The 24,376-nt window shown below is 44.9% G+C and overlaps 1 protein-coding gene and 1 long non-coding RNA gene across 4 annotated transcripts in view; one reads left to right on the forward strand and one right to left on the reverse strand.

Moving 5' to 3' along the window:
- Positions 1-24,376, reverse strand: part of LOC308579436 — a 44,796-nt gene that overhangs the window by 12,611 nt on the left and 7,809 nt on the right. The window contains exon 3 of one of the 2 annotated variants that reach the window (XR_014004475.1): positions 5,426-6,780. The exons of the other annotated variant lie outside the window; for it this stretch is intronic. This is a non-coding gene — a long non-coding RNA (uncharacterized lncRNA). Of the gene's footprint in view, positions 1-5,425; positions 6,781-24,376 lie in introns of those variants that run through there. 2 annotated transcript variants of the gene reach the window in all.
- The window catches only part of FHL1 (four and a half LIM domains 1), a 67,980-nt gene continuing 55,613 nt past the window's right edge, over positions 12,010-24,376 (forward strand). The window contains exon 1 of one of the 2 annotated variants that reach the window (XM_081180542.1): positions 12,010-12,032. The gene's annotated coding sequence lies outside the window, so the exon portion shown is untranslated. Of the gene's footprint in view, positions 12,033-12,097; positions 12,160-24,376 lie in introns of those variants that run through there. The other variant, XM_081180541.1, reaches the window with a different exon arrangement.

Below are 24,376 nucleotides of genomic sequence, written 5' to 3' on the forward strand. Positions count from 1 at the left end.
TAATGTGCCACTTTTCTTTTACTTTCTATTGTTGCCGGAAAATCCGAGGGCTCCCTTGCACGAAGCAAAGACACCAGCCAGAGCAATTCAGAGCAAAACAGCAGCCAGTAGGCTTGGTCTTTATTAAGAGAAGACTGTCGCGACAGGACTCCCACCGCCCACGAGGTGAAGCAAAATGGAAGCCCAGAACAAAAGAAGACCCCAACTTTTATTAGTTGCTAATCCCCTAAGCTACACCCTCAGAATTACATCATATTTACATCATGATTATATTAAAAATAGGAGGAGTCGAGGAGGGGCTGCACAGGTAATCCGAGTGTCCTGACACCTGGCCGGAGCCTCCTCTCCCCTCCCCACATGAGTCATAGAATCATAGAATCATAGAATCATAGAATCATAGAGTTGGAAGAGACCACAAGGGCCATCGAGTCCAACCCCCTGCCAAGCAGGAAACACCATCAGAGCACTCCTGACATATGGTTGTCAAGCCTCTGCTTAAAGACCTCCAAAGTAGGAGACTCCACCACACTCCTTGGCAGCAAATTCCACTGTCGAACAGCTCTTACTGTCAGGAAGTTCTTCCTAATGTTTAGGTGGAATCTTCTTTCTTGTAGTTTGGATCCATTGCTCCGTGTCCGCTTCTCTGGAGCAGCAGAAAACAACCTTTCTCCCTCCTCTATGTGACATCCTTTTATATATTTGAACATGGCTATCATATCACCCCTTAACCTCCTCTTCTCCAGGCTAAACATGCCCAGCTCCCTTAGCCGTTCCTCATAAGGCATCGTTTCCAGGCCTTTGACCATTTTGGTTGCCCTCCTCTGGACACGTTCCAGTTTGTCAGTGTCCTTCTTGAATTGTGGTGCCCAGAACTGGACACAGTACTCCAGGTGTGGTCTGACCAGAGCAGAATACAGTGGCACGATTACTTCCCTTGATCTAGATGCTATACTCCTATTGATGCAGCCAAGAATTGCATTGGCTTTTTTAGCTGCCGCGTCACACTGTTGGCTCATGTCAAGTTTGTGGTCAACCAAGACTCCTAGATCCTTTTCACATGTACTGCTCTCAAGCCAGGTGTCACCCATCTTGTATTTGTGCCTCTCATTTTTTTTGCCCAAGTGCAATACTTTACATTTCTCCCTGTTAAAATTCATTTTGTTTGTTTTTGCCCAGTTCTCTAATCTGTCAAGGTCGTTTTGAAGTGTGATCCTGTCCTCTGGGGTGTTAGCCACCCCTCCCAGTTTGGTGTCATCTGCAAATTTGATCAGGATGCCCTTGAGTCCACCATCCAAGTCGTTGATAAAGATGTTAAATAAGACCGGGCCCAAGACAGAACCCTGTGGCACCCCACTAGTCACTCTTCTCCAGGATGAAGAGGAACCATTGATGAGCACCCTTTGGGTTCGGTCAGTCAGCCAGTTACAAATCCACTGAGTGGTAGCAGAGTCAAGACCGCATTTTACCAGCTTCTTTACAAGAATATCATGGGGCACCTTGTCAAATGCCTTACTGAAATCAAGGTAGGCTATATCCACTGAGTTCCCTTCATCTACCAGGCTTGTAATTCTGTCAAAAAATGAGATCAGGTTAGTCTGACATGACTTATTTTTCAGAAATCCATGCTGACTATTGGTGATCACAGCATTCCTTTCTAGGTGCTCACAGACTGTTTGCTTAATGATCTGCTCCAGAATCTTCCCTGCTATTGATGTCAGACTGACTGGGCGGTAATTAATTGGGTCCTCTCTTTTCCCCTTTTTGAAAATAGGGACAACATTTGCCCTCCTCCAGTCTGCCGGGACTTCGCCTGTTCTCCAGGATTTCTCGAAGATGACTGCCAGTGGTTCTGAGATCACATCTGCCAGTTCTTTTAATACTCTTGGATGCAGTTCATCTGGCCCTGGAGACTTGAATACATCTAAACTAGCCAAGTATTCTTGTACTATCTCCTTAGTTATTCTGGGCTGTGTTTCCTTTGCCGAATCATTTGCTCCAAATTCTTCAGGTCGGGCATTGTTTTCTTTATCGGAGAAGACTGAGGCAAAGAAGGCATTGAGGAGTTCAGCCCTTTCTGTGTCCCCTGTTTGCATTTCACCATCTTCTCCTCTGAGTGACCCCACTGTTTCTTTGTTCTTCCTTTTGCTACGAACATACCCAGAAAAGCCTTTTTTGTTGCTTTTAACCTCTCTAGCAAGCCTGAGTTCATTCTGTGCTTTAGCTTTTCTGACTTTGTGTCTACACGTGCTGGCTATTTGTTTGAATTCCTCTTTGGTGGTTTCCCCCCTTTTCCATTTTTTGTACACATCCTTTTTTAATCTTAATTCAGTTAAAAGTTCTTTAGATAGCCACCCTGGCTTCTTTAGGCACCTTCCATGTTTCCGTCTCATTGGTATTGCCTGACGTTGTGCTTTTACTATCTCCCTCTTAACAAACTCCCAGCCATCATGAACTCCCTTTCCTTTTAGTATTGCTGTCCATGGGATCTCACCCAGCACTTCCCTAAGTTTTATGAAGTCGGCTTTCTTAAAGTCAAGAAATTGAGTCCTAGTATGCTTGGCTGCTCCTTTCCGCTGTATAGTAAACTTCAGAAGAGCATGATCACTCGCGCCTAATGATCCTTCCACTTCTACCCCACTAACCAGGTCATCAACATTGGTTAGGACCAGATCTAAAATGGCTGTTCCTCTTGTTGCTTCTCCCACTTTCTGGACAATGAAGTTGTCTGCAAGGCCAGTGAGGAATCTGTTTGACCTTATGCTCTTGGCTGAGTTTGACGTCCAACAAATATCCGGGTAATTGAAGTCCCCCATTACTACTATCTCCCTTCCTTTTGCATGCTTGGCCATCTGTTCCAGGAAGGCATCATCTATGTCCTCCGTTTGGCTTGGGGATCTATAGTAAACTCCCACAATGAGGTCTCTGTTATTCTTCTCTCCCTTAATTTTGACCCAAATGCTCTCACATTGGCTTTGAGGTTCTAAATCTTGGATCTCTTCACAGGTATACACATCCCTGACATATAACGCCACTCCTCCTCCTTTCTTGTCTGGTCTGTTTCTCTGAAATAGATTGTATCCCCCCATTATTACATTCCAATCGTGGGACTTATCCCACCAGGTTTCAGTGATGCCTATTATGTCATATTTAGTTTGCTGTACCAAGAGCTCAAGCTCATCTTGTTTATTTCCCATGCTTTGCGCATTAGTGTACAGACATTGAAGTCCATTAATCATTCCCCCGTGTCTCTTATTTAAGGATTTTTTCCTCCCACCACTAGGTCCGCGTGCTGTTTGCTCCATTTGGTCTATGACATTTGGATGATCATCTTCATTAATTGATAGACTCCTACCTTCAGGAGCACTGTCTCCCTCCCCCACATTAGTCAGTTTAAAGCCCTCCTGATGAGGTTTCTGAGATTTTTGGCAAAAACATTCCTCCCAACCGTTGTGAGGTGCAGCCCATCACTTGCCAGAAGTCCATCTTCAAGAAACTGCAGTCCATGATCTAAGAATCCAAACCGTTCCTGTTTACACCATTTGCGAAGCCAGCTGTTCACTTCCACTATTTTCCCCTCTCTCCCTGGGCCACGTCGTTCAACTGGGAGGACAGACGAGATGACAATTTGTGCATTTAGTTGCTTCAATTTCCTGCCGAGAGCCTCGTAGTCTCTTTTGATCTTCTGGAGGCTATTGCTTGCAGTGTCATTGGTTCCCACATGAACCAAGAATGTTTAAGAACAAAGGGAAAGGGCGAAGTTTCCTGCCCCCTGAGGGGAGTCTGGTCACAGTCCTTTGTGAGGGTCCGCGCGGAATACACTAAAACATGCAGTTCATTGTATCCCTGATAGCCTTCTGTCTGAGCCCATCACAATGGCTATCAAGGCTGCCACGTCAACTGGGAAGGGCCGCAGCGTACATGACTGCTCGGTCAAGGGATTATGGCTGCCTAGTATCAGGCCACCCCCCTTTGATAGTCCTTGTAATATGTAGCAGAATAAAAGTGGTCCGGTGAGAATCCGAGGTATGGCTGATTTTTGGTGAATTTATAAAGAATACTGTTCTTGAAGTTCAAAGCACTTTCGCCTTCAGGAAGCAGCTTGCTGCATTTTGATTAAATCAGTTACGGTCAATTGAGATCGGAAACTTTGTATTGAGAGCTGTCAAAAGCAAGGGAAGAGAGCGCCTGTAGCCTGCAGTACCTGCGTGGCTGCTGCAAGGGGCGCTGTTCGATAACGCTGATTGGCTGAGGCGGCCGCCGATTGACCCAGAGTTCAGGCGACCGGTCTACCAGTAATACAGATAGGGTGATGCGGAATGTTATAGCGAAAAGGCTGTCAGGCTAGCGCTTCCTTATTTACGGAAGGCTTTTTTCTTCACATAGGAGACGGCCCTCTAAAGGGACGTCTCTTGGGTAGGGGAGGGGAAGGTGTGTGCGTGTATGCGTGTAGTGTTTGTGCAACACGTGTGAGTGTGAAAGAAAAAGGGGGGGTCTCCTGCAACACTATGATCTTAAATGCATGGCTCTTGCCCTTGAAGAAGAAGAAGAAGAAGAAGAAGAAGAAGAAGAAGAAGAAGAAGAGGACAGGATCACACTTCAAAACGACCTTGACAGATTAGAGAACTGGGCCAAAACAAACAAGATGAACTTTAACAGGGAGAAATGTAAAGTATTGCACTTGGGCAAAAAAAAAATGAGAGGCACAAATACAAGATGGGTGACACCTGGCTTGAGAGCAGTACATGTGAAAAGGATCTAGGAGTCTTGGTTGACCACAAACTTGACATGAGCCAACAGTGTGACGCGGCAGCTAAAAAAGCCAATGCAATTCTGGGCTGCATCAATAGAAGTATAGCATCTAGATCAAGGGAAGTAATAGTGCCACTGTATTCTGCTCTGGTCAGATCTCACCTGGAGTACTGTGTCCAGTTCTGGGCACCACAGTTCCAGAAGGACACTGACAAACTGGAACGTGTCCAGAGGAGGGCAACCAAAATGGTCAAAGGCCTGGAAACGATGCCTTATGAGGAACGGCTAAGGGAGCTGGGCATGTTTAGCCTGGAGAAGAGGAGGTTAAGGGGTGATATGATAGCCATGTTCAAATATATAAAAGGATGTCACATAGAGGAGGGAGAAAGGTTGTTTTCTGCTGCTCCAGAGAAGCGGACACGGAGCAATGGATCCAAACTACAAGAAAGAAGATTCCACCTAAACATTAGGAAGAACTTCCTGACAGCAAGAGCTGTTCGACAGTGGAATTTGCTGCCAAGGAGTGTGGTGGAGTCTCCTACTTTGGAGGTCTTTAAGCAGAGGCTTGACAACCATATGTCAGGAGTGCTCTGATGGTGTTTCCTGCTTGGCAGGGGGTTGGACTCGATGGCCCTTGTGGTCTATTCCAACTCTATGATTCTATGATTCTAAGAGTTTGGATTTGATATCCTACTTGATCACTACCCGAAGGAGTCTCCAAGCGGCTAACAATCTCCTTTCCCTTTGAGGTGAGTGAGGCTAAGAGACTTCAGAGAAGTGTGACTGGCCCAAGGTCACCCAGCAGCTGCATGTGGAGGAGCGGAGACGCAAACCTGGTTCACCACATTACGAGTCCACTGCTCTTAACCACTACACCACACTGGCTCTCAGTGTGTGATGTGTTCCTTGGCTCTGTGATGGAATTGGCCACCTCTCTCGGATCCTCAGAATAGTGCCGTTCTTTCTGTGCCCATTGGCAATCTCACAGAGAAGACCTCCCTTGTGTCACAGCCAACTGTATATCTTTTTATGTTAGGAAGGGTGGTTTAGAAAGGTTTTTTTAAAAAACAAACTAGCCATCGAAAATAATTGCCAGCATTTTGAACTGGATATTGCAACTAGCCAAAAGGCAGCAAAGGCAATTCAATGAACGGAACAAGATATTGCGGGGGGTGGGGTGGCAGAAGGTTGCACTCTGCACATAACCAGAGGACACGTCAGCTACAACTGCGGTGAGGGTTTTATTCACCCAAAGATTGAAAAGTGATAAAAAACTGGTGGAATTTGCTGAAATGGCGAAATGAACTGAAAGACTTTGAGACAAGATTGGAAACCATTTATGTTGTATATACAGAATCAATGTAAAGAAATGGACTCGCTCACAGGGTTTGAGTAGACACTGACAATTAACAACAGAAACACTGAAATGATAGAATGTCAGGATAGAACACCATTTCATTTAAGAATATAGTACTGAAGTATAGTATTGTAAGCAGGGCCATTTTTTCATGTAAAAAACCAAAAGGGGAAGTGGGGGGTGTTAATCTGTTATTATTTGTTAAGATATATTTGTGGAAAAGATAACAATGTAAAATGCAATAAAAATTATTTAAAGAAAAGAAAGGAAAAGAGGACAAATCCCAGTTTTCAGGACTTCACAAGTTCCAGCACTGAGCCATTCACCGAAACACGGTTCGCTCATTTATTCATCTGCCTTCCTTTGAGCAGATTTTTCCCAGGATGGGTGTCAGGGAAGAAATGATAATTTTGGCTGAGCCCTGGTTCACATTAAACCCTGGATACTATTCCATTGCCTTCTTCAGATGAAACCTCCAAAGGTTTTATATGCATGTTGCTTCCCTTTCGCTCCATCTCACTGAACCACCTTTGGTGCAGGATGCCTCAGGATCGTCCAGGCAAGTGTGCCCCCCCTCCCCGCAATGGGAATTGAAAGACAAAGAGGTAAAGGAGGTTATGATTAAGTGGAGCCAGGATTTTGAGTATGCAATCAGGATGGATCAGTGGGAAAGGCTGTGGAGACAAGATGTCAATTTTACTGCCTATTACACAATCAAGGAAAATCTAATGAAGATGTGGTACAGGTGGTACGTGACCCCTGCCAGATGAGATAAAACATATACAGTGGTACCTCGGGTTAAGAACTTAATTAGTTCTGGAGGTCCACTCTTAACCTGAAACTGTTCTTAACCTGAAGCACTACTTTAGCTAATGGGGGCCTCCCGCTGCCGCCACTGTGCGATTTCTGTTCTCATCCTGAAGCAAATTTCTTACCTGAGTTAAGTTCTTAACTATTTCTGGGTTAGCGGAGTCTGTAACCTGAAGCGTCTGTAACCCGAGGTACCACTGTAAATTAAAATCAAACACATGTTGGAGATGTAAGACAATGGAAGGAACAAGGTATTGCGTATGGGGGGACACATCCAAAAGTTCTAGAGTAATATCTATGAATAACTAAAAAAGAGGTTCAAAACAACGTTTGAGAAAAGCCCAGAAGCGTTCCTTCTGGGTATAGTGAAAAAAGAAATCTCCAACGATAAGAAAAGAAATATTCTGCCACTATGATTTTAGTGGCCAAAAACTGGAAGGGAGATATAGTCCCATCAGTAGCGGACTGGCAAGTAAAATTTTGTGAATTGATTGAATTGGCCCAAAAGACAGCAGCAATCGGATGACAACTGAATCAAAAACTCAGGAAATAATGGGAATGTGTAGAGGAGTCTATAGCAAAACATTGTTCCCAAAGAAACTGACTGATAGGCTGATGTTCGCAAAGTCAGGATAAAAGTTGGAGAAGATTTTATGGGTTTCTATGTTGGACAATAAACTACAGTTAGAACTGGATATGGAACAACTGCTTGGTTCAAAATTGGGAAAGGAGTACAACAAGGCCTTCTTATATGCCCGATAGATCCTGCGAAAGGCTGGACTGGATGAATCCCAAACCAGAATTAAGATTGTTGGAAGAAATATCAACAACCTCAGATATGCAGATGACACAACTTTGATGGCAGAAAGTGAGGAGAAATAAAAGAACCTCTTAATGAGGGTGAAAGAGAGCGCAAAATATGGTCTGAAGCGCAACATCAAAAAAACTAAAATCATGGCCACTGGTCCCATCACCTCCTGGCAAATAGAAGGGGAAGAAATGGAGGCAGTGAGAGATTTTACTTTCTTGGGCTCCATGATCACTGCAGATGGTGACAGCAGTCACAAAATCAAAATATGCCAGCTTCTCTCAGGAAAAAAGTGATGATAAAACTAGGCAGCATCTCAAAAAGCAGAGACGTCACCTTGCTGACAAAGGTCCTTATAGTTCAAGCTCTGGTTTTCCCAGTAGTGATGTATGGAAGTGAGAGCTGGACCATAAAGAAGGCTGATCACCGAAGAATTGATGCTTTTGCATTATGGTGCTGGAGGAGAGTGTTGAGAGTCCCATGGACTGCAAGAAGATCAAACCTATCCATTCTGAAGGAAATTAGCCCTGAGTGCTCACTGGAAGGCGAGATCCTGAAGCTGAGGTTCCAATACTTTGGCCACCTCATGAGAAGAGAAGATTTCCTGGAAAAGACCCTGGCGTTGGGAAAGATGGAGGGCACAAGGAGAAGGGGACGACAGAGGACGAGATGGTGGGACAGTGTTCTCGAAGCTACGAACATGAGTCTAACTGCGGGAGGCAGTGGAAGACAGGAGGGCCTGGCGTGCTCTGGTCCAGGGGGTCACAAAGAGGCGGACACGACTAAACGACTAAACAGCAACAACAAAAAGTAAAGTAGCCCCTTCATGGATCACTGCCTTGTGGCGAAGGGGCTTGAATAACCCCAAGAAGCTGTGAGCCATGCCGTCAGGGCCACCCAAGATGGACAGGTCATAGCCAAGAGTTTAGACTAAATGTGATCCACCTGGAGAAGGAACTGGCAAACCACTCCAGTATTTTGCCAAGAAAACTCCATGGACATAAAAAAGGAGAAGCTTTGAGAAGAAAAGCGAGAGTTTCTAAGGCTTTCTAAGGTTTCTAAGGTTCATAGGGTCACGGAGAGTCGGACATGACTAAGGCGACTAAACAACAATATAAAGTACCATATTTTTCCATTTAAAACACTAGGTTTTCCCCCCCTAAAAAACAATTTCCAAAATTTGGGAGTGTCTTATACATGGATACATCTCCCCCCACCCCATTTTATTAAACCCAAGTCCCCCCAAATAGGGGGTGTCTTATACATGGGGCATCTTATAGACAGAAAAATACGGTATTTTGCTTTAACACAATATTAAAAGAATATTAAATTAACTAAATTATGCCGAGCACTATTTAGGGGGAGGGAAGTTACGGGGTGGGGAATGTACAATGATATATGGAGATATATTTACAGAATGTCAAGGAAGAATTGTTAGAAGATGTTCTCTTTTTTGCCCTCCCACCCCTGTGCCTGTGCTCCACCTAGCCAGCACCAACCCTCTTGCTCAGCTGTTTTTTATCTTCTATTTTGGAAATGTACATCCAGTCCCCCCTTTAGGTTTTTGGGGGGCCCAATGACATCTGATGGGAGGCGTTCCACAGGGCAGGTGCCACCACTCAGGATGCCCTTGAGTCCATCATCCAAGTCGTTGATAAAGATGTTGAATAAGACCGGGCCCAAGACAGAACCCTGTGGCACCCCACTAGTCACTCTTCTCCAGGATGAAGAGGAACCATTGATGAGCACCCTTTGGGTTCAGTCAGTCAGCCAGTTACAAATCCACTGAGTGGTAGCATAGTCAAGACCGCATTTTACCAGCTTCTTTACAAGAATATCATGGGGCACCTTGTCAAACGCCTTGCTGAAATCAAGGTAGGCTACATCCACTGGATCCCTTCATCTACCAGGCTTGTAATTCTGTCAAAAAAGGAGATCAGGTTAGTCTGACATGACTTATTTTTCAGAAATCCATGCTGACTATTGGTGATCACAGCATTCCTTTCTAGGTGCTCACAGACTGTTTGCTTAATGATCTGCTCCAGAATCTTCCCTGGTATTGATGCCAGACTGACTGGGCGGTAATTATTTGGGTCCTCTCTTTTCCCCTTTTTGAAAATAGGGACAACATTTGCCCTCCTCCAGTCTGCCGGGACTTCGCCTGTTCTCCAGGAATTCTCAAAGATGACTGGCAGTGGTTCTGACATCACATCTGCCAGTTCTTTTAATACTCTTGGATGCAGTTCATCTGGCCCTGGAGACTTGAATACATCTAAACTAGCCAAGTATTCTTGTACTATCTCCTTAGTTATTCTGGGCGTTACTCTGAGAGTTAGTGTGGCTCTAAGCTACAGCTTGTTCAGCTTATACATAAATCCAGCACTGGAATAGATAGATGGATAGATAGACAGATAGATTATTAATAGATAGGTGATAGATAGAGGGCTGGATTTAGGGTTGATGAGGCCCTAAGTTACTGAAGTTAATGGGGCCCTTTATATGTCCAGCTGTCCTTTGTCCACAACAATTAATACGTATCTCAAGCCATTTGCACATGTTGCCATGCACCAATCCATTCAGAATGTAGGCACCCTATATATAGAAAGGAGCAAAGCAGTGATAGTTTGTGGAGCAGGCTAGCAGGCGGGGCCCATGACTTACATCATAGGAGCCTACACAACACAAAACAATGTTGCTGTATGTCAGCTTTATTTTATTTGTTTTTTATCTTCTCCTTTGGAAATGTACATTCAGTTTTTTTCCTGCTTTAATTTTTTTTGGGGCCCCCAAGAGAGTGGGGTCCTAAGATGTAGCTTGTTGAGCTTATACATAAATCTGGCACTGGCATAGATAGATAGATAGATAGATAGATAGATAGATAGATAGATGATAGATAGATAGATAGATAGATAGACAGACAGACAGATGGACAGATGATTGATTGATTGATTGATTGATTGATTGACGGCTGGATTTAGGTTTGATGTGGCCCTCAGCTCCTGAAGCTAACAGGGCCCTTTATATGTCCAGCTGTCCTTTGTCCACAACAAATTGCTACTTTTTTGTGTTGAATAAATGCTATATGGTAATTGATGGAACTCATAGGTATCTCAAGCCATTTGCACATGTTGCCAGACAACCAGTCCATACAGAATGTCAGCACCCTATATATAGAAATGAGCAAAGCAGTGATAGTTTGAGGAGCAGGGGAGCAGGCGAGCAGGCGGGGCCTATGACTTACATCATAGGAGCCTACACAACACAAAACACGGTTGCTGTATGTCGGTTTTATTTGTTTTTTATCTTCTCTTTTGGAAATGTACAAATGTACCAGGTTTTTTCACGTTAATTTTTTTTGGGGGGGGCAAGAGAAGGGGGCCCTAAACTAGAGCTTGTTGAGCTTATATGTAAAGCAGGCACTGGCTCCACCCAGCCAGCACCAACCCTCTGGCTCAGCTCCTTCCAGATCTTAGTTCCCCTTCCCTGCCTCCTGAGCAAAGCAGCCGCTCCCCAGTCTCTCCTCCTGGGCATCATCCAGGCAGCCGGTCAGAGGATCCTTCAGTGTGAGTCTGTCTGTCTCTCTCCTCTAACACCTCTCCAAGGACATCTTCCAGGGTTAGAAGACAGCTGTCCAAGCCTCTGGCTGCTGCAGGTGACCGTCTCTGTTAGTAAGTTTCTTGTTAACTTGGGGAATCCCCCTTCCCCAACGTATTCTGAAGGAAAAGTTTATGCTTCTTTTTATCCAAAAAATTTCCTAGCAGTACTAGAAGGTGGCAAAGAGGGCAGTGTTGTTTCTGGCAGGGTTCCTGTGGGTTGTGAATTAATGTGCCACTTTTCTTTTGCTTTCTGTGATCTGAAATGCTTGGCTCTTTCCATTGGCTGTGCAATGGAAGCGGCTCCGTCTCTCAGATTCTCAAAATCACCCATTTCTTTCTGAGCCCGTTGTTGGCAATCTCACCATTGGGCAGGGCACCCTGGCTCACATTCAGAACCCTGGATACTCTTTCATTGCCTTCTTCAGATGAAACCTCCAAATGTTTTATATGCATGTCGCTTCCCTTTGGCTCCATCCCATGGGACCACCTTTGGAGCAGCAGGATCCGGGTCTGCGCCTCAGGACCGTCCAGGCTTGCCTGCATCCCTCCTCCTCCTCCTCGCCCTCCCACCTCATGCTCCAATGCTCCACCCAGCCAGCACCAACCCTCTGGCTCAGCTGCTTCCAGATCTTAGTTCCCCTTCCTTCCTCCTGAGCAAAGCAGCCGCTCCCCAGTCTCTCCTCCTGGGCATCATCCAGGCAGCAGGTCAGAGGTGAGTCTGTCTCAGTGTGAGTCTGTCTGTCTCTCTCCTCTAACACCTCTCCAAGGACATCTTCCAGCCTGAGGGTTAGAAGACGGCTGTCCAAGCCTCTGGCTGCTGCAGGCGACTGTCTCTGTTAGTACGTTTCTTGCTAACTTGGGTAATCCCCCTTCCCCAACTTATTCTGGAGGGAAAGTTTGTGCTTCTTTTTATCCAAAAAAATTCCTAACAGAACTAGAAGGTGGCAAAGGGTGCAATGTTGTTGCCGGCAGGATTCCTGTGCGTTGTCAGTTGCCAACAAATTAATGTCAACTTTTCTTTCGCTTTCTGTGATCTGAAATGCTTGGCTCTTTCCCTCAGCTGTGCAATGGAAGGGGCTGCCTCTCTCAGGATCTCAGAATCGCCCCGTTTTCTCTGTACCCATTGGCAATCTCACAATCGGGCAGAGCCAGGGCCGGATTTAGGTTTGATGAGGCCCTCAGCTACTGAAAGTCATGGGGCCCTTGATCTGTCCAGCTGTCATTTGTCAACAACATTTTGTCGCTTTTTGTGTGTGTTGAATGTGTGCTATATGGCCACTGAAGGACCTAATAGGTATCTAAAGCCATTTGCACATAACAAAATATAGGTAGGTAGCCTTGTTGGTCTGACAGTCAAAATAAATTAAAAAATTAAAAAATTGACCAGTAGCACCTTAGAGACCAACTAAGTTTGTTCTCAGTAGAAGCTTTCATGTGCAGGTGCCCTTCTTCAGATACACGGAAACAGAAGTCCCCAGACCCTGATATATAGAGGGAGGGTGGGGCAGGGTTTTTCTCTGAAGGGTAGTAGAACTCAATGGGTCTGGTCAACCTGTTGGCGACTGTGAATGACTGCAATTAGTCCTGCAGGAAAAAGCAAGGGATGGTATGCAGATGACCCAAAATAGCTTTAGCATATGCAATGAGACAGGAATCCAATATCTCTATTCAGACCAGGTCTCTCCATAGCTTTCAGCTGAGTGATAAGTTACAATTCAGCCACTTCTCTCTCAAGTCTATTTCCGAAATTCTTTTGCAGTATGACAGCTGCTTGGAGATCCTGCGTTGAATGTCCCAGGAGATGGAAGTGTTCTCCTCCTGGCTTATCTGTCTGGTCTGAATAGAGATATTGGATTCTGGTCTCATTACACATGCTAAAGCTAATTTTGGTCATCTGCATACTTTCCCTTGCTTTTTCTTGTAGGACTAATTGCAGTCATTCATAGTCGTCCACAGGTTGACCATACCCACTGAGTCCTACTACCCTCATGAGAAGGGACACGGGTGGCGCTGTGGGCTAAACCACTGAGTCTAGGACACAGCAGCCAGATGCTCAGCCAGATGTTGCAGGGCCTGTTTATTTCCCTTCCCACTTGGAGGGACGCAGTGGGGCATGGTGGTTTTGTAACATGGAGAGCACAGCACAAAAACCAAATGTTTTCCCTGTAGAGAAGGAAGTGGTGGAGATCACAGAATTGCAGAGTTGGGAGGGACCCTTACAATGGCTTAGGCATGGCTTCCTTCTTTCTTTGGCGATCCCTTGTAGCTGAGTCAGATTGTTTTCCATTCGAACGGTTTTAGCAATGAGTCTGTAAGTGACCATGGAGGCCAATTCTGTATCCACACGTCCTTCCACAGTGGGGACATTGGTTTCCGGGCGGGAGTTGATCCCGCAAGTGTGCCTTCCTCTTAGCGTGTTTCTCCCTTGCATCCAGAGTTTGAGTGTCTTCAAACCCCACTGACACCTTTGGTCAACGCTGTTCTCCCATTGGAGCTCTCGCAGGCCAGTGTTTCCCAGTTGTCAGTGTTTATACTACATTTTTAAAGATCTGCCTTGAGATCTTTCAACCTCTTTGTGGACCACCAGCATTATGCTTTCCATTTTTAAGTTTGGAATAGAGTAGTTGCTTTGGAAGACGATCATCAGGCATCCGCACAACATGACCAGTCCAAAGTTGATGTTGAAGAATCATTGCTTCAACACTGGCCATCTTTGCTTCTTCCAGGACACTGGCATTAGTTCTCCTGTGTCTTCCCAAACTTTTTGGAGACCCCGTTGATGGAATCTTTTCGAGGAGTTGGAGACGGCGTTGATAAGTGGTCCATGTTTCACAAGCAGACAGTCAGGTTGGTAGTACCATAGCAAATTTGGGTTTCCCTGCAAATGTCCCAGTCCTCAAATACTCTGCTCTTTATTCGGGAGAAAGCCGCACTCGCAGAGCTCAGGCAGTGCTGGATTTTGGCATCAATGTCGGCCCTTATGGAAAGATAACTCCCTAGGTAGGAGAAGTGATTGACACTTTCCAACAATACAATAGAGCTGGATTTGTGGCGCTGCAGAGGTATTATTTTGTGCTTGTTGGTGCAGCTCTTTGGTTTTTTGCATGTGAAGCGACAGGCCAAGCTTTTCGTAAGCTTCTGTGAAGATATTTAGGGTGGTTTGGAAAGCAAAGAGCCGAGTTCCAAATTTTGGAACCAAATATGGCTTGAATCATTTTAGGGTTGTGCCTGGAAGAGAAATACAGTCATACCTCGGGTTAAATACACTTCGAGTTGAGTGCGTTCGAGTTGTGCTCCGCGGCAACCCAGAAGTAACGGAGCGCGTTACTTCCGGGTTTTGCCGCACGTGCATGCGGCGAAAAGTGACGCGCATGTGTGCAGACGTGCCATCACTAGATACGTTTACCTCTAGATGCGAATGGGGCTCCGGAACTGTAACCCTAAACACATCTACAGTGGTACCTCTAGATGCGAACGGGATCTAGAGACCTTAGGAGCAGGCATTTTTTTTAAAAAAATTATGAACCGCCATATATATGTATATATATATATATATATATATATATATATATATATATATATATGCAGGTTTTGGTGTCTTCGGGTATCTTCCCGTGTAAGAGTTGGGGTGTCTAGGCGACGTTTCGACGAGGTCTCACTCGTCATCTTCAGGCTGGTGCTTTCGGCTTCTTGTTACTAGAACAGAGCAGGATCTCAGTGTTTGAGTTCCTATAAATACTGTTGAGGGGTGTGGTGTATAGCCTCCAACGTTCTGGGCAGAGAGGAAGTTCCCAGGTTATTGTGCCTTTTCTTCTTTTGTTCATTAATTACTTGAGGGATATCTTGAGTGATTACTTGAGTGATATTCTGAGTACCACTTAGGAGGGTCATTAGGTGTGGATTAGTTGCTAAAGCTTTCGTGTCTTGACCTCTTGAGCTAGTGAAGAGTTTTTCTGAGAAGATGGCTGTACTGCACTTAGTTGTGCTCTGGCTTGGCTTCGTGTATAGGGGCGAGCTGTGGTTTTGTGCCCTGTGCCAGCCAGATCTGTGTAGGGATTGCAGGGGGGTGCAGCATCCGGAGGTGCCACTATGGTTTGGCTACTGGATGGTGTCTGTAATTTATCTGTGGAGAGGGTCTGGGTTTGGGTCTGGTGTGGTTGATTGGAGATGGCGTTCTGTGTGCCTCTGGTTCTGGTGTCGGTTTTTGTGGGGAGGGCTAATTTCCAGATGTCTGGCAGGCGGGACGTGTCCTGTTTATGGAACACAATATCAAAACAGCCTTTTGCACCAACCAAAAAATAGCCAATATCCTCAGAAACCCAAAAGATAAAATCCAGTTAGAAAACCAAGGGGTCTATGAAATACCCTGCAAAGTCTGCCCAGCCACGTACATTGGACAAACAAACAGACGAATAAATGCACGTATCGCAGAACACAAGAATGCCGTCAAAAAAGAAGAAAAAACTTCCTCTCTTTACCAACACATGAAAGAAACAGGACACGAAATTAATTTTGCAGATTCCAAATTGCTCTTTAACATGGAACATCACCACAAGAGAATAATCATGGAAGCCATCGAGATAGAGAAACACCCTCACAACATGAACAAGCGTGACGACACGTCCCGCCTGCCAGACATCTGGAAATTAGCCCTCCCCACAAAAACCGACACCAGAACCAGAGGCACACAGAACGCCATCTCCAATCAACCACACCAGACCCAAACCCAGACCCTCTCCACAGATAAATTACAGACACCATCCAGTAGCCAAACCATAGTGGCACCTCCGGATGCTGCACCCCCCTGCAATCCCTACACAGATCTGGCTGGCACAGGGCACAAAACCACAGCTCGCCCCTATACACGAAGCCAAGCCAGAGCACAACTAAGTGCAGTACAGCCATCTTCTCAGAAAAACTCTTCACTAGCTCAAGAGGTCAAGACACGAAAGCTTTAGCAACTAATCCACACCTAATGACCCTCCTAAGTGGTACTCAGAATATCACTCAAGTAATCACTCAAGATATCCCTCAAGTAATTAATGAACAAAAGAAGAAAAGGCACAATAACCTGGGAACTTCCTCTCTGCCCAGAACGTTGGAGGCTATACACCACACCCCTCAACAGTATTTATAGGAACTCAAACACTGAGATCCTGCTCTGTTCTAGTAACAAGAAGCCGAAAGCACCAGCCTGAAGATGACGAGTGAGACCTCGTCGAAACGTCGCCTAGACACCCCAACTCTTACACGGGAAGATACCCGAAGACACCAAAACCTGCATTCCTGTACCCGTGAAAATCTACGAAAGCATATATATATATATATATATATATATATATATATATATATATATATATATTCATATTGCAAGTCTTTATTTCATTTGATTATTATAACATGGAATCTATGCTCTAAGATATACAGAATATACAGTGTAAGATGTGATATTGATAAAGTTCCCGTTTTCCATTCTGTGCCTATCTTGTTCTGTTATCATGGCTTCCCTCCACCACAGCTAGACCTTCTTGGTATATTTTAAACTAGTCATTGTGTTTTTTATATATATAGTGGTTACTTGAACCCCCAGAATGATCTTACAGTCTTACAATAACTTCCCCAAACCTTTACAAACTCAGTCCATACATATCAAGAAATTGGAACAATGTTTTGTCATATATTCTTCTAAGCCAGGGGTGGCCAACTCCCAAGAGACTGTGATCTACTCACAGTGAAAAACTGGCAGGGATCTAGGTTAGAGTTATTGAGATTTTTTTAGGAGGAAAAGCCCCATTTTGGGGGGTTCAGGTCACGATCTGCCTGTTGGACATGCTTGTTCTAATCAGTTCCATATTGAGTTTTTGATTCGACTGAAGTCCAATGGCCGCTGTCATTTTATCTGGTACTTTAAATTCACATGCCGTATTTTTTGCTCTATAAGACTCACTTTTTCCCTCCTAAAAAGTAAGGGGAAATGTGTGTGCGTCTTATGGAGCGAATGCAGGCTGTGCAGCTATCCCAGAAGCCAGAACAGCAAGAGGGATTGCTGCTTTCGCTGCACAGCTATCCCTTTTGCTGTTCTGGATTCTGAGATTCAGAATATTTTTTTCCTTGTTTTCCTTCTCCAAAAACTAGGTGCGGTAATTTGTTTAACCAATCCTCTATTGAGGGGACAGTGTCCCCTTTCCAATTTTTAGCTATCAACAACCTGCCAGCGGCCGTGGCATTTAGAAACACTTTTCTTATCATTCAGGATGTCTTTTGTAACAATACCTGTTAGGAATGCTTCTGGCCTTTTCTCAAAGGACGTTTCAAACATCTTTTTTAGTTCTTCATAAATTGTATTCCAGACCGCCCCCCCCCCATTTTTTCGCATCCCCACCATATGGGAAACATCGTTCCTTCTGCTCTGTTGAATCTCCAACTTCAGTTGGATTTTAATTTGTACGTTTTAGCAAGTCCGGTTGGGGTCATGTCCAACCTGTGCATCATTTTCATTCAGTTCTCCTTAATTGTGTAACAGGCAGTCAATCTAATATCTCGCCTCCATAGCTTTCCCCACTGCTCTGGGATATTCATGCATAGTGACTGCACATTCTCTCTCTCTCTCTCTCTCTCTCTCTCTCTCTCTCTCTCTCTCTCTTTCTCCTCTCGCCTCCATTGCTGCCAAAATATTTGGGTGGCTGCCCCCTCCCTCCCTCTCTGGTTTCTTCAGACCTCTCTGGCTTGTGGCGAAATGTTCGTCTCTGTATCTTCTCTTGACATCCGCGGTGTCAAGGAATGAATCTATTGTAAACGGATGAGTCACTTTAATCTCGATTTTATTTTGGGCAGCCGGGGCGGCTGCCAATGGCCAATTTAAAGCGCCAACCCACCGCTTGTATGGTAGGGCAGTTCATAAAAAACTTTTAAAAAAAAAAAATGCCTACTCCAAAGGCCTTATCTTACCACACTAGGGATTATATAGGTATATCTGAATTTTCATGCATATCAGTTAATATCTTGACCCTCCTCCACAAAAATAGCTGTTTACTTCACCTTGTGGGGGCCAGACTATATTTTAAGGGAGGGGGGGAAATAAACGAATTCCTATGCCCCACAAATAAGCCGGAGATGCATTTTAAATAAAAGGACACATTCTACTCACGTAAAAACACGCTGATTCCTGGACCGTCTGCGGGCCGGATTTAGAAGGTGATTGGGTCAGATCCGGCCCCCGGGCCTTAGGTTGCCTACCCATGCTTTTAACTAACCAGAAAGGAAATCTGGAATCCTCAGGAAAAGGGCAGGGCTACAGTGCCTTGCTGGCCAGGCTCTCTCAAGTGCAGTCCTATATTCTTGGCTTCCTAACTTCTGTACTGAAAAAATTGTCCAGTAGCACCTTAGAGACCAACTAAGTTTGTTCTTCAGATACACTGAAACATGCACACAAAAGCTTATACCAAGAACAAACTTAGTTTGTCTAAGCTGCTACTGGACAATGTTTTTATTTTTTAATATATTTCGAATGCGTCAGATCAACACAGCTATCTACCTGATTCTGTACTGAAAGTCCACCTCACCCTATGTTGGAATGGAAGGGGGGCATGTGCCTCCATTATTTCTTTTTGATATACTTCGTATTTGCTATCTTATTTGGCCAACCTCCCTGTAAGGACTGCGTGCCTGATTGTTTATGTGCGTAAGTGGGAGGGGAAAGAAAGAAAGAGTATTTCATCATTGTTATGATTATAGTCTAATGTCAGGGAACTGACATCAGAGTGAAAGGCGAAGGAGAGGCTCCCCGATTCTGTAGGAGAAGGTACCAGCACCAGGGGGAGACGCAGCTTGGTAGAGGAGGAAGGAGACCGGCGTTACACCAGGGATCAAGGAGGGCAAATGGGGGAAGCGGAGGGAGAGCTCTGGGATTCTTCCCTGGACATCAGTGAGGAGAGAACTGGTCCTCCACTGCCCACGCCCTCCCTGCGCAGAAGACTCCCACGCAGTGAGAGGCGGAGACGACTGGGAGTCAAACAGCTTTTATGCTGAAAAGGTTTAAGAAACGCCCACAGACAGATTCTGCTAGCGACTGAGGCAGCCACGCTGAGATGGGCTGTGCAGTCAGGGCGGTTTAACCAAGGCAATTAAGCCCCCTAACGGGGACAATTTATGCACGAGTAACTCAAACCCATTACAGCAATCTGTCTGTCCCTGAAAGTTGCTCGTGCGCAACAAGCAGACGGCATCATGAGTAAGACAGGAGAAGTGAAAGCCACGGAAGGGGCTGCTGCAGGACAACCGCTGGTGGAGAGAAACCGCGAATTGGAACAGCATGTAGCCCTCCTGATGGCGCGGCTGGACGAAAGGCGGTCTCAAGATGCCCAGGGCAGGCCCACCCCCATAGCAAGGAAGGTACCGGGACTGGTGCATAAGTTTGGGGGGAGGCCTCAAGATTACGGAGCGTTTAGAACAGAAATAGAATACGCATTGAAACTGCAGCATAATGATATGGGCTGTGCAGTCAGGACGGTTTAACCAAGGCAATTAAGCCCCCTAACGGGGACAATTTACGCATGAGTAACTCAAACCCATTACATCTAGCTATCAAATTACCTGCATGGAAATTATTTGTGATTTTTGCAATTACCTTCAACAGATTGACAAGAATAGATGATGGAAATGATGGTTTCTAGCCAAAGTGCAGGCGGATTTGTCATGGAAGGAGATAAAACAAAGAAGTTTCATAGAATCATAGAATGATAGAGTTGGAAGAGACCACAAGGGCCATCGAGTCCAACCCCCTGCCAAGCAGGAAACACCATCAGAGCACTCCTGACATATGGTTGTCAAGCCTCTGCTTAAAGACCTCCAAAGTAGGAGACTCCACCACACTCCTTGGCAGCAAATTCCACTGTCAAACAGCTCTTACTGTCAGGAAGTTCTTCCTAATGTTTAGGTGGAATCTTCTTTCTTGTAGCTTGGATCCATTGCTCCGTGTCCGCTTCTCTGGAGCAGCAGAAAACAACCTTTCTCCCTCCTCTATGTGACATCCTTTTATATATTTGAACATGGCTATCATATCACCCCTTAACCTCCTCTTCTCCAGGCTAAACATGCCCAGCTCCCTTAGCCGTTCCTCATAAGGCATCGTTTCCAGGCCTTTGACCATTTTGGTTGCCCTCCTCTGGACACGTTCCAGTTTGTCAGTGTCCTTCTTGAACTGTGGTGCCCAGAACTGGACACAGTACTCCAGGTGAGGTCTGACCAGAGCAGAATACAGTGGCACTATTACTTCCCTTGATCTAGATGCTATACTCCTATTGATGCAGCCCAGAATTGCATTGGCTTTTTTAGCTGCCGCGTCACACTGTTGGCTCATGTCAAGTTTGTGGTCAACCAAGACTCCTAGATCCTTTTCACATGTACTGCTCTCAAGCCAGGTGTCCTTAGTTATTCTGGGCTGTGTTTCCTTTGCTGAATCATTTGCTCCAAATTCTTCAGGTCGGGCATTGTTTTCTTTATCAGAGAAGACTGAGGCAAAGAAGGCATTGAGGAGTTCAGCCCTTTCTGTGTCCCCTGTTTGCATTTCACCATCTTCTCCTCTGAGCGACCCCACTGTTTCTTTGTTCTTCCTTTTGCTACGAACATACCCAGAAAAGCCTTTTTTGTTGCTTTTAACCTCTCTAGCAAGCCTGAGTTCATTCTATGCTTTAGCTTTTCTGACTTTGTGTCTACACGTGCTGGCTATTTGTTTGAATTCCTCTTTGGTGGTTTCCCCCCTTTTCCAGTTTTTGTACACATCCTTTTTTAATCTTAACTCAGTTAAAAGTTCTTTAGATAGCCACCCTGGCTTCTTTAAGCATCTTCCATGTTTCCGTCTCATTGGTATTGCCTGACGTTGTGCTTTTACTATCTCCCTCTTAACAAACTCCCAGCCATCATGAACTCCCTTTCCTTTTAGTATTACTGTCCATGGGATCTCACCCAGCACTTCCCTAAGTGTTATGAAGTCGGCTTTCTTAAAGTCAAGAAATTGAGTCCTAGTATGCTTGGCTGCTCCTTTCCGCTGTATAGTAAACTTCAGAAGAGCATGATCACTCGCGCCTAATGATCCTTCCACTTCTACCCCACTAACCAGGTCATCAACATTGGTTAGGACCAGATCTAAAATGGCTGTTCCTCTTGTTGCTTCTCCCACTTTCTGGACAATGAAGTTGTCTGCAAGGCCAGTGAGGAATCTGTTTGACCTTAAGCTCTTGGCTGAGTTTGACATCCAAGAAATATCTGGGTAATTGAAGTCCCCCATTACTACTATCTCCCTTCCTTTTGCATGCTTGGCCATCTGTTCCAGGAAGGCATCATCTATGTCCTCCATTTGGCTTGGGGATCTATAGTAAACTCCCACAATGAGATCTCTGTTATTCTTCTCTCCCTTAATTTTGACCCAAATGCTCTCACTTTGGCTTTGAGGTTCTAAATCTTGGATCTCTTCACAGGTATACACATCCCTGACATATAACACCACTCCTCCTCCTTTCTTGTCTGGTCTGTTTCTCTGAAATAGATTGTATCCCCCCATTATTTCATTCCAATCGTGGGACTTATCCCACCAGGTTTCAGTGATGCCTATTATGTCATATTTAGTTTGCTGTACCAAGAGCTCAAGCTCATCTTGTTTATTTCCCATGCTTTGTGCATTAGTGTACAGACATTGAAGTCCATTAATCATGCCCCCGTGTCTCTTATTTAAGGATTTTTTCGACTGTAATGAGGGAGAGATCCTCAAATGGAGTCTGCTCTTCGTCTTCCATGCTAGGGGAGAGGACCTCAAAGCGATTGTGTATTTCTAAACAATCAGAGCGAACCCTGGGCCTCCTACTTCTTTGAGTCACGTTTCTCCATATATCTGGCTCCTGTGTTGGTGAACTAGCCTCCTTCTCAGGGGAGTCCCCTGTCTCCTCCTCGGTGGAGACGGTGTGCTCTGTTGCTTCCAAGAAGAGCTCCAGCTCTCTAATTCTTTGGAGCGTAGCTACACGTTCCTCCAGTTGCTGGACTTTGTCTTTTAAGAGGGCAATCAACATGCAATTGCTGCAGGTAAAGCTGCCTGCAACCTTTGGCAAGATGGCAAACATTGCGCAAGAACCACAGGCGACTGCAGCTGTTCCCTCCCCCTCCATCCTGAGAACGTGTCGTTGGGGGTGGCTACAGCGGTCCTCCATCATAAAAAGCGTGAAGACAGGACAAATAACTCCCCCCACAAGAAAAACCTAGGTCTCCCCCAACAAACGTTTGAGACTAGCTCCCCTAAATCTAAAAGATGGATCAAACTGCGCGCGCCACTAGGCGTGCGCCGCTGCCCTGCAAGCTCTGATAAGCTCCTCCCACAGCTAATCACCTGCCTCAACAGAAACCCTGCCCCCTCTGACCTTTGCACAGGGAGAACAGCTAATCAGCCACAAAGAAACACACACACACAAGAAAACCCTTTTTGCTCCTTCTTCAACTGCTGCCCTGCTAGCTAGTTTGGACATATGCCTGGTACAAATGGCAGAAAGCCAGATTTCCTCCACCTTGGGACGCGTCGCAGTGGAAAATCACAGGCACAAGAACGAGAAAGAGAAACGCCACAGACAGACTGCTGGACTACAAAGAATATAAAGAGAAAAATAAAGAAAATAAATATCCACATAGAAACATATGACCTTGGTCCAACCCACTTGCCGGACAAACTCAGAGTCTGTTAAAAATAAACGAAGGATCAAGATCGGAATTTTTTATTGGAATGACCTGGACTAATTAAGATAAGCCGCACAAATGTGAAATCACCATCACGCCCCCCCCCCGAACCTCAGAGCATGGGAAGTCAACCAAAGACTTACTATTTGGCTTAATATTTGGATCATTTGGTGATTTTATCATTTGGAATGTTTTTAATGTGGTATTTATTAGATTGTTAAAATGGAAATTTAATCAATATTACTATAAAAAGAGAAGGAAAGAAACTCCACCTCACCCAAAATAGTGGGAGACCAGGGAATACCCATTTGCACCACCAGCCTCCTCTTGGAGGCCTTGGTGGCATCTGATAGGTGGTTGCTAAGCAACCACGGATGCCTCCCTGGTCCTCCATCTCCTGTTAACTGTGACATCTTCTCTCCTCACTGTCACTGAGAACACCCAAAGGAGAACGCAGAGCCCAGAGGCTTCACCGAGGTCACCCACATGTGCGAGAAAAATGATGGTGAAGGAAGCGGAAACGTGGAAACGGATATCAACGACGAAGGCAATTTCTGGGGGATGCTATTAGTTTTGTGGCTTGGGAGGAAATGGGTGGAGGGTCTCAGCAAGTAGTACCTACCACCACCCCCAACCCCCCCTCCATGGTTGTTAAGAGTCCTGCTGCAGACCAAAAATTCCCCACCCCAATGCGATTAAATCAAAAAGTTCTGGGGTAATATTTACGAAGAATTTTAATGGGTGTTCAAAATGACATTTGAAAAAAGACCAGAAGCCTTTCTTCTCTCCCCCCCCCCCCGGGTAACACTTCTTTATTCATTTTATGTACAATCTTTACAACAAAAGACTTCACATCCAAGACAAAACAGTATATAACAAAACCTTGAGTCTCATATTTTCATTAGTACTGATTCTTCTCAGATTCCCTTATTTTACTATTCCTTAATTTCTGTCTCCTTTTGGTTCCTTATCCTTAATCCCATATATATCTTTAACAATTTTTCAATTAATGCCCTCACCTCTTTCCCCCTAAACTTGTTGCTTCCCTTCACCCATTAACGATCTTCTTTACATACTGTTGTTGCTGTTTTTGTTGTTGAGTTAACAGCTGTTTATATTTGTTGTTCCATATTAGTTTTAATATCATCCTATAACCTTGAGCCCTTTAAACTATCGCATATCAATTTTAGACTACGAAGCCAACTCTTTTCATGTAATCCTTTACGCATTCTCTCTTTATAAAAAAAATTATTAGCACAGCCTCTAATTGATGCTGTTAACTTTCCCATCTCTGCAAATTCACAAAGTTTAGCTTGCCATTCTAGTAATTCTGGAATTTTG

Source organism: Podarcis bocagei, assembly GCF_964188305.1.
Source record: "Podarcis bocagei genome assembly, chromosome: Z".
Classification (NCBI taxonomy): Eukaryota; Metazoa; Chordata; class Lepidosauria; order Squamata; family Lacertidae; genus Podarcis; species Podarcis bocagei.